General features: G+C 48.0%; 1 protein-coding gene across 2 annotated transcripts in view; it reads left to right on the top strand.

Annotated features, from left to right (window-relative positions):
- The window catches only part of rxraa (retinoid X receptor, alpha a), a 114,191-nt gene that overhangs the window by 77,191 nt on the left and 29,500 nt on the right, over nucleotides 1-7,500 (top strand). The gene's annotated exons all lie outside the window — the stretch shown is intronic.

Below are 7,500 nucleotides of genomic sequence, written 5' to 3' on the forward strand. Positions count from 1 at the left end.
CATTGTTGAGCAGAACTGTCTTTTTTTCAAAGCAGAATATATTCTTTTGTCTCATGAAGCATCTGTACATTATTATCTTCTAAAGTGACTCTTTTGTTTGTGTGTGTGTGTGTGTGTGTGTGTGTGTGTGTGTGTGTGTGTGTGTCAGGGAATCTGATAAGTGTCTCAACTCTATCATCTGTATGGAATATTGTTCTCATTTTGAAGCTGTATCCCTTTAAAATGGAGAGGGGGAGACAGGCAGAATGGAAGAAAGACACAGGCCACACATGGAGTTGGCCAACATGTCCAAACGTACATTCTTCTCCGAGGCGAGACGGATGCTGTCTCTTTTCATTGTGGTTTTCTTTGCGTTGTTCTCTTCCTTCTTCCATTTTTTCTACTCTCGATGTGTGTCTCTCTCTCTCTCTCTTTCTCCTTCTTCTCCTTCTGGAATGTTCTGACGAGCGTCTCTCTGGGAGATTGGTCAGAAGGAGAGCCAGGCCGCAGTGACGCTTAGTGGGCCTAACACACACACACATGTACGCACACACACACACACACACACACACACACACACACACACACACACACACACACACACACACAACAAGCATGCACATTTGCATTTGCATACACTCCCAAACATGCAAAAACACATGGATACAAATAAATCATAACATTAATATCTATGCAAGCACAAAGGTGCAGAGAAACATCTCGGCTTTCATACGGTAACGCACGCACACACACACACACACACACACACACACACACACACACACACACACACACACACACACACACACACACACGCAAACACAGATTCTTTTACTCCTGATTTCTCCCTGTGTTCCTTTTGTCTTAACTTACCAACAATGACACTTACATTCTTTTTCACCAAACTAAATGTTTGTCTCTCATTCCCTCTCTCAACCCCCCTCTCCCTGTGCTCCAAATCCTTGATTGCCACTTCAAGTCGTGCTACTAAAGACCTAAAGACTCGCACAGCAGCTCCACTAATACGAAAAACCTGCCAACGTTTTCTTAAGCCACCGTGTTCCGGGGGGGGGTGATGTCATCGCCCGTTTAGTGGGTACAGCGTGTTCTGACCGGGGAGTTGGGGAGTCTTGGCCAATCTGGCGGCTGTTTGGGAACCTGATCCGTGACTATTAGTAGATGGGGGTGGGGGGGCTATGTGCTGTTGGGTGTGTGGGGGTTGGAGGTGGGTTGGTGGGGTTGGAGGTGGTCGTTAAGCTCCGTGGCTTTTGCCTGGTCTTTGTCGGGCACCCAGGCACGATGCATGACCTCATGGTGCCGCTGGATTGGATTGGCCGCACAATGGCGCTGTGTGTAGTGGTCACACAGAGAGGGCGCTGTGTGTGTGACGGGCCGCTGGGACGGCCGCAGTGGCGCGCGAGTGGCCTTAACGCAGGGGCCCGAGGAGCGGACGCTAATTAACACCTGCCGTCTCGCGTCCTTGCCCGGAGTGTGAGGTAACGACAGAACACAGCAAGATTTATCCAGGTGAGACAGACCAGCACACACACACACACACACACACACACACACACACATAGACACAGTCTCTCACAGTCTTAACACACCTGCAAATGGAGGGGTTACAATGAGGGTCCATTGTGTGGCCGTCGGTGCTGGAGTCTCTGCTACGCATGGATGCTTGCAGAACTAAAACAAGCTGCAGAGCGGAGGAGTTGGTGGCAGCGCTAAGTAAACCACACCCCCTCCCCTCCTCTGACCTGACAGCAACGCTGGGCCCCGTGCCAGCCTCTCCGATTGGCCGTGGCGCTGAGTGTATACTACACAAGCCAAAGGATGTGTTGAAGTCATGACAAGAGCACTCCATCATCCAGGTCATTCCGGAGCTCGGATGCCCATCGGGCAGGGAGGGTTCCTGGGGGACACGGCTAGCTGAGTTAGCCTGCGTGGAGGCTTCTGTTTCCCTGTACCCTAGGCTGTTATGGTATGTGGTGTTAGCACCTCATTGCGAAGTTAGACCTGCAACAGTATGATGAGTGTGTGTGACTAAATGTTAAGACCATTGGCTTAAGTGTATCTCTGTATTTGAGCCGTAATGGTGGGGTTCTGGGTGATGTGTTTTGAGCCATATTGGTTTGAGCCATATACTCACGTGGTGGGGTTTTGTGGGGCTTGAACCATTATATTGTTTGGTTCCACTTTCTGTTGGGGTGGAGCCATGTGTGCCTGTAATGCCATGTGGAGCTAGCGTGTTGCTAGCAGCGCAGTCCAGAGCCGTAATGGTGTCCGTGGGGCCCCACAGACTGGGAGAGGAGTGCAGCTGGGCTCAGACAAGCTGCAGAGGAAATGAGAGGAAAACATCAACAAGAGCGTCATTATGTCCCAGACCCCTTTCCTCTGGGCGAGAGTGTTTATGAAGTACGACTTCACATGCCCAGACACACACGCACACACACACACACACACACACACACACACACACATGCGCGTGTGCACACACACACACACACACACACACACACACACACACACACACGCTTGTTACCAGAATGTACACATAGTCGTAGGAATGAGGCCTTTGGGGCTTTTCCCAACATCCTACACAAAAACAGCCATAGACACACACACACACACACACACACTCCTTCCCCATGACTCATTAAAGCCCGCCACAGCGCTTGACCCTTGACCCCTATGGTGTCACCTGTGATCTGGGACAAGGTCAGGTGGGAGGGGCCCCTGAAACTCGTGCCTCAGGGCCAAACGAGCTTAACATGCCTCCCCCTTCCCATCACCCCCGCACGCACACACACACACACTCACACACAGTCTCTCCGCCCTCTTCCCCCATGTCCCATCCTACCGCCACTCCACGCTCATGTGCTCTGGATAACTTCCAGAAAGTTCTGCTGTTTTACATCCCTGTTATAATTATCCAGATCCCAATTTGGTTCCTGTGTGTTTTTCAGTAGGGTTTACGATAAGAGTTGAGAGAACTTTTTTGTGTGAGAAGTTTTGTCAGTCACTGATGATAAGCTAGTACTTATGTGTTTAGATCATGTCTTTCTTTCATTTCATTCTTTCTCTGGATCTCTCTCTCTTATTCCACAATGTTTTTCTTTTCCTCCGACTTGCCTCTCTCTCTCTTCATACCTCTGAGTGAAAGAGAGAGAGAAAAGAGAGAGAGAGAGAGAGAGAGAGTGAGTGAGTGGTTCAGAGGCCAGAGCGTTTTCCCAGCGTGCGTTGAGCAGAGAGGGGAAAGGAGGAAGGATGCAGGCAGGGAAGCAAACTGTGGCCTCGGCCGAGCCTGTGCAGGGAGAGGGACCTCTAATGAAGAAAATGTGTCTGTTTTGTTATTTCACAGCCACATGTGATCCCTCCATTTGCAGTAGAGGCGGGAGAGAGAGAAAGAGAGAGAGAGGGAGAGAGAGGGGAAGAGAGAGAGAGAGAGAGGGAAAGGGAGAGAGAGAGGGGGAGAGAGAAAGGGAAAGGGAGAGAGAGAGGGGGAGAGAGAGAGGGAAAGAGAGAGAGAGAACAAAAAGTCAAGTGCGTGATCATGTTTCAAGCGGATCATTTTCAGCAGTGGTCCCCCCAGTCTCTAAAGGGGGGAGGCAGGGAAAAGAGGGGGAGGAGGGTTAACCCCTCGAGTGCTGTAAGAAATACAAGCTAGGTGCGTCCAGCCAAAACATTGAAGAGAGGTGTGCTGTATTTCACAGGTCGTGTCATGAAGGAGGTCAGTGTGGGAGATGGTGGGGGGGTGGGGGGGTCATGATCAACTGCACGCTCGAACCCTGTCCTTCCTGCCCAACGTACGGGCGACAGAAACAATAACAGGCCTCTGTTAAGAATGCACACGAGGCTGGGTGCAAGGAACCTGAGGCGACGTTCCAGACCGACCGACGCATATTGTGCTTTGTCAAAATGAAAACAGGGCTTCTCTCATGGTAGGGTTTTTTTAATGCCATAATGCTCGGAGTACGCCGCAAATATGCAGTGTGGCCCGGCAGCTCCATACAGACACTGCAGCGAGTGCTGACAAAGAGGCACACTCGAGTGGGAACAAAGAGTTTCATCCCTCAATGAATGTCATATGTTTCATATAGCAAGAGATATGATCATATTCACTATGATATTTTTACCCTTGGCCACCTAACAGATCAGTGGGTCCATCTGTCTCTATGTGTGTGTGTGTGTGTGTGTGTGTGTGTCAGAGCTAGTGAGTGGAGCGCGAGCGAGGAGTGGAGCGGATGGAATTTTGTTGGAGCGCAGAGCGTTTTCCAATTCAGAGACCGGAGCGGCCGCTCTTTTTCGCTCTAGCACCGCTTACACCACGAGTCTGAATCATGCCCAAATCCACCCAGAACACATGTCTTTATAATGAAACTAAAACCGTTTAATTTCATAACAAAGACACTCAGCATAGTAATGTAATGGATTAGGATTAGGTTTAGCCGCAGCTAGGTATGGAAATTGCTTTCAGTGGCTAGCATTAGCAACAGGGGCAGGGACGTAGACCACGAAAACAGCACACACTAGGCATGTAAAACGCGCACACACACTACACATACAAGGGTGGACGCAGCCGCCCACACAAAAAGGATCACACACGAGGAAGACCTAAAAGGGTAACACGCTACACTAAAACACGGACATTAAAACAGTAAATAAAGGCATTAACACACACAAACAACCCCCAGAGTTCTCCCCTGTATCCCAGAATGCATTGTCCCAGAGTCCGTAGCATAGTCCAGCGTGCCGACGTTACAGTGAGTTCATTGGGGATGAAGTCCCTAAATATTTTAGAAAGGAAACTGAAAGTCATAGGGCTTACAAATGTACTATTCCTACAAAACAACTAGATACAAACAATGTAAAGAAGACACATTGGAATTTAAGAAGACACATGATGAGACACGGAAACATGAATGTGCTACAGAGAGCAAAGGAAACGTGAGCCATTTGAATCGCCTATGCTTTAAGTAAGGCTGAAGTAAAACTTGGATGCTAAACCTGTATTATTTAGGCAATTAATCTCACTGATCCCTTTAGTTTTAGGCTTATGTGTACATTGCCAAGCTTGTTCGTTGTTGCACTGTCGGTGTTGCAGGCTATCTTTTACAATACATGTTCTATTGATTGACATTGCCAGTTCTTTGGGATTTAAGTTTTCAAAGGTGACAATTCGGCTTGTAGATTATTTCTCCCTCTTTTAAATTGGAGCGATTTCACTGGAGCGGGAGGATTTGGAAGTGGAGCGGAGAGCGAAATTGAGCGGAGCGGCCTGACGTGAATTTGAGCGGAGGAGCGGCCGAGTGAACAGCCACCTGAGCGAGGAGCGGGATATTCACACCGCTCAGCTCCGCTCACTAGCAATGGTGTGTGTGTGTGTGTGTGTGTGTGTGTGTGTGTGTGTGTGCCTGTAAAATCATATTAGATAATAGGATCAACATTTCAACAACATCTATGGGTCTCTCTTTAAGGACTAAAAGGAGGATGCATTATAACATTGCAAGCCATTCAAACATATCTTGGTATTTAACAACATTGTAAAGATTAACATTCCTATGTGGTTTCCATGGAGACAAAAGGACTTTAGTAAAGAAGCCTGAAATGGATGTTGGAGCAAATCTTTTTTTGCTGAAGGACTTCTATTGACACTTGTGTTCTTCAAGGGCATGCTCTTCTGGGTAATGGAACTTTGCGCGGACTTGGAGAAGTGTGTTTCCTGCCGTGCACTTCTCCTTTCCGCACAGCAACAGCGGGCAGAGACCCGGGCACTAGGCGCCACGGGTGAATTCCGTCTCATCCGCTTCCATTTGGATTAAGTGCCCGCCGGGGAGCCTCTGCCGGAGCCCTTTTCACACCCTCTGTCACCTGGGGTAGGTGACGGAGGGCATCCAATTCAGCGGCAGTTATTTCCCAAGGAGTGCCTCCAAATGAACTCAGTCATCTGTGCACAACAAGATGCGTTTGCTTTTTGCTTTTTTTTTGGTACACTTGGAAAATGTGTGTCGCATTCTAACAATTCTGGTGATGAATACATTGGCAGACCTCGAGAGACCTGGTTCCTTTGTGATACGCAGTCGAGCATTCATCCATAACAAGCATGCATGGAACAGGGGACTGGAGGGAGAGGGCTCCCGGAATGCTGCCATCCATTTTTCGCTGTTTGCTTTCCCACAGAGCAGCATTGACAGGCGAACCGTGTGGGTTAGAGACAGGCGTGATCAACTCCCAAACATAGACGACGGACGCCCTCCCTGGTCGGCTAATTTGTTCTAGTACCGTCAAAGCATTCTTGTTCGGCTGCCACGTTCGATCCTAATGTGTGTGTGTGTGTGTGTGTGTGTGTGTGTGTGTGTGTGTGTTTGTGTGTACGCAAGTGTGGCGGAATGTCGAGTATTTCATCATTTGTTCTGGTGGTTTTAATGATGTTTTGGACAGGCAGAGGCCCCAGCAGACCTGGGGCCAGGGGTTCAGAGTGTCCCCGCAGTGCCCCCAAACAAACATGTCCTCCGCCACGCTTTCACGACTTTACAGCGCCGTCATGCGCCAACACTCGACCATTCGCCGACGAGCGTTATTGTGTTTTCTAAAAAACGCTTTCAACATGAAAAAAAAAGGAAAAAAAACACAAGCCTACCCTCCGGAAGGGCGTTATCTGTTTCTAAAGGTATCTGTTTGGATTGTTTGCTCAGATAAAGTGCTCGACTCCTGATGATGAGAGCGATTCTTTTATCCCGGCTTTATCTTATTATCTCATCACAAGCTCTAATTAGTCGGGTTAATGGTATGTGGTGAAGATGAGAAATAATTAATGTACTGGCCCATGGGTTAACTCTCACACGGTTCATGAGAGGGTTATATGCTCTCTTCGAAATGTTTTCTTTTTGGAGTGTTTCTTCTCTCCTCCATTCCAGGCATGTCTGAATGAGCACATGTATAATTTGTGCGTGTGATTTGGACATAAGGTTGTTATGCCAAGTTCATTAGTGGCTGCGTTTGATTGAACAGTGCGTGGCGGATGACAGTTTGTGCTGACTAGCCAGAGCGCAGCGTGAGAACGGCATGTATGGGTTGTGAAAGTTGCTCCATCAGCAGTGTGCATGATGTCTTTGAGTGGAACTCCTGTTTCCAATGAAAACATTTTTCCACTGTCATTTGATATCCGACACACACACACACACACACACACACACACACAGAGAGAGAGAGAGAGAGAGACTCCCACTAGAATTTACAGTTCGTCCTCACACAGAAAGCTTCTTCATCCTAAGTAATTGTCACCATATTTTCTGCAACATTAAATCCATACATGCTCTTGTTTTTCTATGTAATATGCTGCAGCTTCAATTTCTCTGGCATGTACATGTTGACAATTTTCTGACAACCTCATAATATTTAACAGTATTTGGTCTTTGTTATTTATGTTTTTAGTATTTCTAAATTCCAACCCTCTGGTTGCCAACAGCTTACAGCAACACTTTACAGAGCTCCTTTTAGCTTACCTCAAACCAATTA

The sequence above is a fragment of the Alosa alosa genome, chromosome 12, assembly GCF_017589495.1.
Source record: "Alosa alosa isolate M-15738 ecotype Scorff River chromosome 12, AALO_Geno_1.1, whole genome shotgun sequence".
In the NCBI taxonomy this organism is placed as follows: domain Eukaryota; kingdom Metazoa; phylum Chordata; class Actinopteri; order Clupeiformes; family Clupeidae; genus Alosa; species Alosa alosa.